Genomic DNA, 12,049 nt, shown 5'->3' on the forward strand with positions numbered 1-12,049 from the left:
AAATGCCTCACCTCTCAATCTTTTTATGTTTTCCCTGCTGTATAGTACATTTTTACATCGGGAAATATTTTTTTTCATATATTGCTTATACAGCTCCTTTCATTTTATTTTTCAGTCCCCCCTCTCCAACTAGATTTAAAACACACAAAAGAATCACCTGTGTCATTTCAGATATCCAGACCTCAGGCAAGTTGGTGAAGGTTTTGGGACTTCATTTTCCTCATCTATAAAATAGGAACCAAACTCCCTGCCTATCCTATGTTGTAGGATTGTTATGAGACTCACTTGAAATAACAAATATGGAAGCATTCTAAACTGCAGTTGTTATTACTACAAGGGACATTTATTAGTTTCTACCTTTTGTAAGTAAATTTACAGTATTGCTTTCTTTAAGAGCCTTAATTTTTATGTAGAAGTTAGGTATGGCGTATATTTGATAATGCTTCCAAGCCTAAAATTCATCTGCATCTGGTCCACTGTGTGCATTTATCTGTTTTTTTCGAGCTAGAAGAGTGGTTTTTCTCTTCTGTTCTCTGGTATCTTCCTCTAGATTAACTCTTCTCACATCGAATTGGGACTCTCACCTGCTTGTCTCCTCCGCAGTTCCTTTTCTTTGCCAAGCTAGACTTAGTCAGCAGTATGGACAGAAAGCTCATGCATACTAAGTGGAGGAGTCTAAATAAATGGGCACAGCTGACCATTTACTTTTGACCAACAGTGTTGTCACAGAGGAGCAACACTTGGTCAGAAAGAGAGGGACCTGTGTCCACCTCTAGGGGTGAAGACTCACCATGTGGAGGGTGGCAGAAGTGTCATAATGCCTGCCACTGGGAACTCAGGCCTAGGGGGGCAACCCACCCCACGGTTTACGGGTGTCGGGGCTCCCAAGAGAAGCACGACTCACACCTCGCTGAATGGAACAGTGTTTCTTTGACATAGAGAAGAGAAAGAGCAAAGTCAGCTTCACTAGTGGGTGTTGATTCCCCTAGCCAGCCGGTCTCAACCTAGCCAGCCGGTCCCCAACCCTCGTGGGGAGATATTCCAGGCGGGCACTCCTCTGTGTGTGTGTGCGTGCGCTCGTGTGTTTGTGAGTGGGGAAGAGCCTGGCTGTGTCTGCACCATGGATGGATATACTACCAGGGTGTGAGCTGGATGCCATAAAACATGCCCAAATGAATCATATTGTCCCTCTGAATATTTCCATATGCTCAGGACACTAGGGATAGGTCCCATCAGTCCCCTTATCTGCTGGGGAATTAGGTTTTATCTTGCCAACCTGACCCATCTGTTCCAGCACAGCATGCCCTTGTGGGTCCCAGGGAAGGGCAGCGGGCCATGCTAGGACTGTCCCCTACCACAGGCAAGATGTTGACATTGATGTGAACGTCAAATAGGCCCTAAATAATACAGAAGTTGAATTTAGGAATTCTAACTTCTGCCTCTTTCTCTAGTTGACGCTGTACCAACTATCACTATGCTATAGAGAGCAAACTTCACAAGGGTGCAAGGTCATTTTCCAAATGAAAATGCCATCGGAAAGGTATCTGCTGAATGGAAACCATGCTTTCTTTCTAAATAGCAGTCCACAGGGCCTCACTGATGGTACTCCATCCAGCAGTCACTCTTCTAAATTTGTCTGGCTCTCTACTCCAGCAAAAGTAAACCTCTATAGTGTAGTAGAACTGAACCTAAACCAAACTAAAGGAAAAAAAACGCCTCACTTAGCAAACTATTTCTGATAACTACAACTCAGTTCGCCACCATCACATATTTATAATACAATCAACGTTCAGGATAAAGATCATTAGTCAATAAAAATGGTCAAAATGCCTTCCAAATAAGAGAAAGATTAGATTATTTTATTATGGATTTGCCACTAATTGCATTTTACTGAGTTCTAGTGATTTACATTGGTATTCTACTTTATAGTATAAATGCTAGACTCTTATTTCTGGTGGTTAAATGTTCAGAATGTGCCACTATTTTGCTCGTATTAATCTCAATTTCTTGAATCAAGAGATTAGATTATGCTTTGGGGTTGAAGAGTTCGAGAAGTTCGTCTTTTTTGCTTTTTCTCCACCTTCTCTCCAAGCGGGTGGAGGGTGGCGAAGTGGATTCCCGGCTGTGGTGGCAGCAGAGCCGGCACGGGGGCTCAGACCTCCCTTCCCAGCGCGCACTGTGTGCGCTGGTGCTGCCTGTTCACGTGGCTCACCTGACGTGTGCTCAGGTGCGTGGTGAGCAGGCTGCCGGTGCCACTTCTCCAAGGCCGCCTCATCACGGAAGCTGAGGCTTTGAATTTGCTTTATGGCAGCGTGTTAAGCCTTCAGCCCTCCATCCCAACCATCTGCTTTGCTTGTTAAGCTGACTCTCGTGTCCCTTCACTTTCAATAAAGGGAAAAGTCCATCTAACAGAGGGGCCATCGCCCTCCTCAGGGAGGGCAGCTTGTCTTTCCAAGACCCGCACCAACCTTTTCAGTTTCTGTCGTTGAGGCAACGTGCTCTATATTTTATATTTTAATTTATGCATCTTATCAAATGTCTTCTTCTCAACTGTGTTCCTGTTTGAGCTGTTCTCTAGTGAGGTTGCCATTTGATTGATCTTCTTCAATTACTGTTAAGTAATGGGGTCTTTGTGTATACTCTGGATTTTAATTTTGTTTATATAGTGCCAAGTGTCTTTTTAGTTTGGTGGTAAATCTTCATCTGCTATTATGAAGGCTGACAGAACCTCTCTGGAAGGGAGAAAGGGAGACTGAGCCATTTCACTGAGCAGCCCCAGACTTAAATGCACGGCAGCATTCATTTTTCTTTGGTCCAGGGCAATCCATGGTAACTGGACTATTTGCCAAGTAAATGCACAGATCAATATCACATGTGGTCAGCTCCCAGTAATCCTCAGTAAATAACAGAAAATATGAATAATTTAAGGCACTGAGCTGGCTGAGGGCCACCAAGCAGACATTCTCCGCTTTCTCTGGATGGGCCCAGAGCATGGCTCCCCGTTTACCTGCCACTGTGCTTGGGGACCCCGACCCTCAGCCGCCTGAGTAGCTCCTCCCTGTGGACCATCGGAAGTGTGCTGACCTTGATGTTCCAAGTCACTCGAGCCCCCGGAAATAGCTTAGCGTGTAGTCCTAGAGTGTTTTCAGTTTCATGCAGAAAGGACGTTCTAGTTTGTATTTATCCACACCGCTTCGCTTTCCTTTTTAGTAAGTCTTATTGTATTCAGAAAGGAGCAAGGGAATATTACTGTTGCTTATGAGCTTATGATGTTACTGATAGAGGGAAAATGGACACCTGTGTGTGAAACGGTAGGGGATATTTAATAGCTTCATGTTTTCCTTTTAGTCCGGATAATTGAAAGGTGACAACAGACCAATTTTAACACATCTCCCCTCTTCCCAGCATAAAAGTTGAGCTGGTCCTGAGTACCCAGAGGCCTAGGTCCCTGGTTTTTTCTTCTTCCGTAAAATCCTTCACTCACTTGGAACACATAGAAGGCCACATTGTTTGCAAAAGCCGGAAAGATGATTAATATATTTACTACAATATAGGGTAGAATAAGGATTGAATATATTTTGATAAGCTACAAAACTACAATGAAATCTAGATAAATTTATGCAGATACATAGAAAAGCCTACATTTAAATTAAACGAAGAAGAATTAAAAGTACCAGAACCAGAAGAATTGTTGCTTGGTGTAGAGGAGCTGAGGGGGTCACTGAGGCGTGTGGTCCTCACGTGGACCCAGTGAAACGGGGCTCTTGCAGCTAAGTGAGTGTGGGCGGCTGTGGAAATGCAGGGGTCCTTCTTGCCTCAGTAGGCCTGTTCCATGCTCTGGGGCCAGGTGACACGCTGTGCATGCTGCGTGATTTACTTAAAAAGGATATTGGCTATTTAGAAACACTCTGGACAAGGGTGTGCTAGCATAGGAAGAGTCAGAGACATCTCAGAAATGGAATTGTGAGGCAAGCCAGGAATGTTTGCTTGAAGAAAATAAGCCTTAAAAGTACAAGAGAGTAGCTCGCTTCAAACCTCTGAAGGGAATCTCTTTATTTTAAGTTGCTCGGGAGGGAAAGATTAGAATCAAAGGCTTGAAATATGGGAGAGCAATTTGACTCAACTCAGTATTTCTAGCAGTGTGTTACACATACCCCTGGAGGAATGATATTTTCTTTTTTAATTAAACATTTTTTATAATTTTGAAATAGTCTTGGATTTACATAAAGGTTGCAAAAAAAAAATATACTGAGAATTCACGTAGGCCCTTCACCTACGTTCAATTTATATGATCATAGGACAGTTAGCAAACCAGGAAATTAGCATTGCAATTAACTGTACTATAGACCTGATTGAGATCCCCCAGTTTTTCCACCAATGACCTTTTTCTGTTCCAGGATCTAATCCAGGGTGCGCATTGCATTTAGCTCTCAGGTCTCCTTCATCTCTTCCATTCTGTGACACTTCTTCAGTCTTCTGTGTCCTTTACGACCTTGACACTTTCAATGAATATTGGTCAGCTCTTTTGTTAGAATGTCATTCAGTTTGGGTTGGCCAACGTTTTCTCAGGATTCGATTCAGAATTACTTAGGGTAGTTTTGAGAACCCCCAAAGCACTACTTAAGGGTAGTTCTTTTCATCTTCACCCCCTTCAGTATGCCAACGTTCATTTGTAATACGTTAGTAATGTAGTTAGGTTCATTCTGTACTCCATTTGGGGCTCTCCCACCCCCACCCTCACCACATCCTGGCTGGTTTTAATTATTGTTTATTTGTGTGTGTGGGTGAGACCTTTCTAAGACCCAGAGCTGTACCAAACAGCGTACTCAGAGAAGTGTTGCTCCCTCTTCAGAGTCATTGTCCCCCAACCCTGTCTCCCCCAACCTCTGTAGGAAACCCGTCTCTGATGCGTCCTTTCTGTATTTCCTTGCACAGATGAGCAGATACACAGGTACAGGTAGATTTCTTGTATACCTTTTCTTACACGAAGGGTAGCATGCTCTAGATGCTCTTTTACGCTGTTTTTTCCAATTAACAGTGTATCCAGGTAATTACTCCAAGTCAGTCCAAAGAGTTCTTTTTTTCCTTTTTACAGCTGTGTGGCCCCCCACTGTACAGATGTGCAATGTTTATTCATCCACTCTCCTAAGTATGGCAATTAGGTTTTTCCCAATATTTTGCAATTCAGACAGCGCTGCAAAGAATAACCTTGGGCAAATATATTTTCACATTGCTGGAGTTATATCTTCAGGGTAAATTACTAGAGGTTTAATTGCTGATTTAAAAGGTGTGTTGGATATCTTCATTAGGTACTGCTAAATTTCCCTCCAGAATTTGCATTCCCACCAGCAATGTATGAGAGTGTCTGTTTCCTTACAGCCATGCCAACAGTGTGTGTCATCACATTTTAATTTTTGCCTATGTGACCCATGAGAGATGGTATCGTTGTATTGTTTTAATTTGCATTTCTGTAAGCATGAGCGAGTTTGAACATGTTTTCATATGTTCAAGTGCCTTTTTTTTTCAATGTTTTAAACTCTTTCTGTAAATTGTCTGTTCATGTTATTTTACCATTTTTCTTTTAGGGTTAGGCCCTTGATCCCCCAATTATTTGGTCTTTTATCCCCTTTTTTGTGTGCTATATGTTGCAAATATTTTCTTCCATATTTTTCCGTTCTCTTTTGGCTTTGTTAAGGTAGTCTTTTTTTGTTGGTTTTTTTTTTTTTTAATTGCCTGTGGATTTGAGTTATAGTTAGAAAGTCTTTCCCCATGCCAAGGTTGAAGTATTCAATATATCGCCACAAGATTACCTTCACCAGTTATGTTCTTTAGGTCTTCGCCTTCCCCACTTTGTTTTTGTCCACTTGATGTGTCCATTTCTGAGAATGGTATATTAAATCTCCTACTCTAAGCTATGTCTCCTATATCTCCTGTAGTTTTCCTTTCATACAGGTGGTTGCTGTTTCAATTGGTGCGTGAATATTCATAAGCATTGTATCTTCATTGTGAACTGTGGCTTTTAGCATTAAAAACATGTCCTTTTGAGAGCTGAGGGCGTGAATCTCACTTTGTCTATCTCTGATCTCTTTTTGCTTCCATTTACTTCATATGCCTTTGTCCATCCTTTTTCATTTTAGCATTTTTGAATCACTATTTTAGGTGTTTTTCTTGTATACAGCATATAATTGGATCTTTTTTTGTGTGCCAAATTGCAAATCTTTTTCCTTTAATAGGTGAGTTAAGCCCTTTCACGTTTACTGATGCAAATGATTTGTTTGCTCATTAATCTATCATAATATTTCATAATTATGTGTATTGTTTTATTTGCTATGTTTCTCTATGAGATGTGTATTTGCTGTTTATTGGTATTTTTTTTATTTTGAAAGGTTTGTATTTTTTCATCTAGTGATTGCCTTTTTATTTAAACCTATTTTAATGTCTTTAGTACCTTGTTTTATTATTTAACCCTTTGCTGTCTGATTTATCAATTTTTTCCAGTATCTTTAATACCCACCTATTGTTATGTAGTAATGAATTATACAGTGAGAATCTTCCTCTGTCCCTTTCTCTTCACCTCCCACTTTTTATGATATAGTATTTGCACATTAGTCTTTCGGCATCATCTCATCTTTGTTGTGGTCTTAGATGTACATCTAAGTAGTTGTAAATGTTTACTGTAAGTCCTTTTGCTAGAGTTTCCCAGGCTTCACTTGGGTGGATGAAGCTTATTCTCACATAGATTCTTCAACAAGGACTGATGGGTGTAGAATTCTCTAAATTCTTTCCTGTTGAAAATTACTTGGGAAGTGCATGTGGCTCAAACAAGGGCTCCTGTCTACCACTGGGAGTTCCCAGGTTTGGGTTTTGGGGCCTCCTGGTGAAGGCAAGCTGGTTTGCACATTGAGCTGGCCTAAGAAGATGATGCAACAAAAAAGATACACAGAGGAAAGACAGTGAGAGACACAACAAACCAGGGAGCTGAGGTAGTGCAAACAATTGGGTACCTCTCTCCCACGTTGGAGGGTCCTGGGATCGTTTCCCAGTGCCTCCTAAAGAGAAGATGAGAAGAGAAGAGAAGCCAGGCAGATATAGAAGAACGCACAGCAAATGGACACGGAAAGCAGACAGAGAGTGCAGGTGGTGGTGGGGATGGGTGTGTGGTATAAATGAATGAATGAATGAATGAATGAAAATTACTTGTGTATAGTTTTCATATTTGAAAGTACAGCTTGACTGGATTTAAAATTCTTGGTTCATATTTTCTTTTATTGAGCTTTTAAAAAAATATTGTGCCACTATTGCCTTCCTTATCTGTTGGTTTAGAAAAGTCTGATTCCAGGCCACTTCTTTTGCTCATGTAAATTACTGATCTTTATGCTGAAAGACTTGGGAATTTTATCTCTGAAATCTCATGGTTTTACTAGGATATGCCTCAGAGTTGATCTTTCTGAGTTAATTTTCCCATATACTCAGAGAACCCTTTCAATCTAAGTTTCAGGTCCTTTGCTGTTTCTGGAAAGTTTTCTTGTATTATAGTTTTAAATATTAGCTTTGTTCTATCGCTTTTATTTTTCTTCTTCAGGGATTATCAGCCAAAGGGGTGCTGATGCAAAGTACCAGAAGTCTGTTGGCTTTTAGAAAGTGTATTTACTTGGGGTGGAAGCTTATCGTCACAAGGCCCTAAAGCCTAAGTTATTTCCCTCACCAAAGTCTGTTGCCACGTGTTGGAGCGAGATGGCTGCTGGTTTCTGTGAGGGTTCAGCCTCCCTCTTCCTCCTAAGGCTTTGTGGTCCCAGTTCCTTCAAGCTTTGTCTTTATCCCCAGGGCTCACTTCTTTCTTCCCAGGGCCTCTGCTAAGTTTGTGGAGCCATCTCTATTCCTCTGTGATCCTCTGCTGTGTATTTTCTTCGTGGGGCTCCAGCAGCAAAAGATGCTGTCTCTTCTGCCCTGTAGTTTTCTCTGTGAGTCCCTGCATCCTTGGTCCTACTGATGTGGCCCAATCAAAGCCTTAATCATAATTTAATCAAGTAAAAGTGAAACCTCTGAATCCCGTACAATCTAATATGCCCAGGGGAACAGACCAGTTTACAAACAGAATCCAATGTCTGCTTTTGGAGTTCATAAATAATACTGAACTGCTACAGGGACACTGATTATGCAAACGCTGTTTCTTTGCCTATCTTCTGTTTCCATTGCTTTCTCTCTCACCCTTCATTTTTTTAAATGTCATTTTCATTGTTTTTGTTATATTCCTGCCTTTTATTATTGCTGAATAATTTTGTCTCTCTTCTGTTTTTCTCCTGAGTTCATTCAACTCTCATCCCCCCCCCTTTTTTGTACCATTTTTGTTTTTATTAATAAATTAATGATTCAAGGTGATTTTTCATATCCTCTAATTCTTATTTGAATTTTTAAAATTATGTTTGTTTGGAGTGTTGAATTACCATTTTTTCTTTAGTTCTTGGTTGTTTTAAAGGAGGGAATTTTCCTCTGTTGATAGGTGTAAAAATTCATTTCCTGATTTTTTTTTTTCTTGCAGTAGCTTTGTATGAACTCATTGAGCTTCCTTTGTTCATTTTTATGGTATTGGTTTTGTTTGCTTGTTTGATTGTTTTTTTTAAAGATTCTTAGTCTGTTGGTACCCTCTTCTGCATATACTGCGAAGTCAAGGTCCTGTAGCAGGTCTTTTATTCTGGTAATTGGGTTGGGGAGCAGGGTGTCCTCCAATATCATAGTTCTCGTTTGACTTGTAGGACCCTAAATTTTCCCTTTCTTCTTTTTCTCTTTACCACCCAATTTTCAGAGGCACTTCTCCCTGCATTTCTGGTCTGGGAGCTGTCTAGCAGAAGGGTCTGGGCAGGCCACTAGGGTTGTGGAGGTGGGCATCAGGAACAGGGAAGGAGTGGGGTTTTGGTAACAATTTACAAAGGTCCTTCTGTCTCTGCAACTTGTCAATAAAAGCATTGCATTGTTCACCCTCTAGATACAGTATTTAGGAGACTGAACATTAGATTACTTTTAGAATTTATCTTTACTTCATGTGGAAGTAAAAAGTAAATGCTAACTTTCCCTGAGGTCAACAGTGTAGAATGTATGTGGAACTCTTGAAATAAATAAAATTAATTTGCCCTTTAGTGTCATTAAGACAAAGACTTTTTCACAGGTGTATTATTCATTTTGTGTTAAGAAAGTATGTAACTTGATGCTTAAGCAGAATGTGTTGAGGCATATAACTAGTTTCTTGAGCACAATTTATAGGTTTTGTATGTTTTCAATATTGATAGAACAGTGGAGATAGTTTTTTATAATAGATTCAGTCAAAATTGTTTAAAATGACTATTTTAACTCTATAAAAGCTAAGTAAATATCAGATAATACTGGAAGTAATGAGGTTAAATTTAATTGATAGTTGTTATTCTGAAAAGAAAAAGTTTAAAGTATTCTCCTCAAACATCATATAAAGTTTTCCAGCTCCACAGGGGTCTGTATTTGCAGCCCAAGTTTTGAGAAAGCAAATTAAATTAGAGTGTTGTGTGTTTTATGAGGCCGTCTAAAGTGAGTTTTTATGTTTCAGAAGCGAACATGCATGAGATTAGAAGCAGCTGCCCCCGATCCTGGTTGCCCCGAGGTAAACACGTTTGCCCTGGAATCCTGGATCCCTGAGGAGCTGGAGCCTCGACCTGGAGGGCCCCCCACTGCCCTTGGTCCCGAGTGTGTCCGTGGGAAGCAAAGCACAGGGGTATGTTCATCCACTCACCATGTCTTAGCTGAACCCAGTTCAATATTTTAATAAAAAGTGTAAATAATCACTGTTCTGATACAACTTTGGGTGTGATTTGTTAAATAGATCCCTCAGGACAGTGGAAGGAGCCCTGCCCAGCCTTGCCCAAGATGTGCTGCAGGGGAGTCCGTGAGTGCACTCACCTTCTTGCTGTGACATAGCAGATAGGCTGGTTCCTAAATATTAGAGCCATAAAACAAAGTTAAGAAGAACTACAGTCAGCTTCTAAGGAATGAGGAGCATAAATTAAAAAGTGCAGATTGATTTATGCCCTCCTTAACATTCTACTAGGGGCAAACTGTAGATACATTTAAAACTCTTTCTAAAAAGCAGGGTTTAGGGAAGGGAATGGGCTGCTTAGTTTGGTTAAAACAGCATCATCTTGCAAAACAACCTAACTTTCTTACTTAATTATTCATGTGAGAATGAACAGGGTTTTTTTTTCCTTTTCCCTGTTTAAGCTTTTCCCCCCTATTTCCATAAACTTCACATAAACCACTGATTTCAGTAGAAGAAATGCAGTATTCACATCATTAATTCAAAGTAAAGAAAGGTCAAAGCCTACCAGAGCCAAATTCTCAGTCTCTTTTGTTGGGCAGAATATCATAAAGGTGTACATTAGCATAATACTACCCTTATTATTAAATTTGAACTTCCTTTAAGAACAAGTTAATATGTCTTTGATAACCTCTGTTATTCTTAGATTTTTAAAATTTGAATTTGGAATTTTAATATTGTAATAAAATTGAATTGTATTTAAATTCCATAGAAACCAGGAATTTTGGGGTGGGGATAGGGATGAATATTTCTGAAATTGCCCCTAATGATCTTTAGAGAAATATATTGCTCTGTTTTTGTTTGTTTGTTTTTTGAGGTATTGGGGGCCAGGAGTTGAACCCGGGATGTTGTATGTAGGAAGCTGGCGCTCAACCACTGAGCCACATTGGCTCCCCTGAGTTGTTTTTTCCATTCATTTTGCTTGCTGTTTGTTTGTTTTTTTACATTTTTTTTCTAGGAGGCAGTGGGAACCAAACCTGGGACCTCCCATGTGGGAAGCAGGTGCTCAACTGCTTGAGCCCCATCTGCTCCCTTCTCTGTTTTTGATAAGCAGTGGCATGAGTCAGTAAAGTTTGGAGTCACCCAACTGACACATGGCAGGCACTGTGCTTTGTGATGATAGGTACCCTGATTTTCTTTTAAGCAAAGACCTAAAACTGTTATAGCCACATCATTGAACCTGGGCTTATCTGAAGTCATTAAGCAAACATGAAAACAAATTTCATGTAAAACTCATGAAGATGTATTTTTCAACTTTTTGTACTCTATTTTCAGAAAAATTTCCACACATTGTGTTCTACAGTGTAATTCTGAACAATGGTGAAATTAAAGATCCATCCAGCCATTTGGATTTAGTTTATGTAAGCTGATTCATATAGTTGTCAAACCTACCCTGGAAGGCAAATAAATGATAGCTACTTGGAGAAATATGACCACATTATGTTAGATTAAATTTTGCTTACACTAGTGCCCTTCCTTGTTGTTGTCCCATGTCCATGGGCTGTAGCCTCCACATCCCCCACTGTCTGAGGCAAACCCTGGGAATGTAATAGTGATTCTTAACGCTCCAAGGGCTTGGATTCTGGCAAGCTTGGCTTAAAGAGAAAAATTACACTGGGCCCAAGCACCTGGCTGGACCATTCTGGCTAATATTCTAATACTCTCTTTATACACATGCCTGTTTGATTAGGGTTCCCCTTGTGATTCCCCAGGCTTGCCGCTGTTAGGCTTCTGGGAGAGGAATCTGGCTGGAAGAGCTATGCTGATAGGTGAATATAGCATTTTTTGATTAATGCTCCCTGTCCTTTTCATCTAAATTTCAGAAACTGAGTTTAAAAAGTCAGTTTCCCATTATTTGTAGTTATTCTCAATAAGTTTTCACCTAGGCTTGGATGTTTTAATATTTACACCCACTATTTCTAAAAGCCTTATGTAAATAAAGATTGAAATATGAATTTGAAAAGTCACACCTCTTGATATTTGAACGGACTATAGCTGCATATATCTTCTTTTTCTAATAATATAGCTAGTTTCTCTCCTAAGCTTTTAAAATAATAAGACACTAGTTTTATATTCTAAAACACCAAAAGGTTCAGTGTTAAATAAAAAGCAAATAGTGTTTTTAGAAATGCAAGATCCCAGGGAGTAGTGCTTAACCGTCAGCCACTATTGGGCAGCAATTCCAAGCTTCAAAAGACTTTATTATACATG

General features: G+C 40.0%; 1 long non-coding RNA gene across 1 annotated transcript in view; it reads left to right on the top strand.

The window, feature by feature from the left end:
• Positions 1 to 12,049, top strand: part of LOC131278655 (uncharacterized) — a 49,549-nt gene that overhangs the window by 12,810 nt on the left and 24,690 nt on the right. Inside the window, exons 2-3 of the long non-coding RNA XR_009186034.1 lie at positions 9,575 to 9,739; positions 9,848 to 9,910. This is a non-coding gene — a long non-coding RNA (uncharacterized lncRNA). The remainder of the gene's footprint in view (positions 1 to 9,574; positions 9,740 to 9,847; positions 9,911 to 12,049) is intronic.

Source organism: Dasypus novemcinctus, chromosome 6, assembly GCF_030445035.2.
Source record: "Dasypus novemcinctus isolate mDasNov1 chromosome 6, mDasNov1.1.hap2, whole genome shotgun sequence".
Taxonomy (NCBI): Eukaryota; Metazoa; Chordata; class Mammalia; order Cingulata; family Dasypodidae; genus Dasypus; species Dasypus novemcinctus.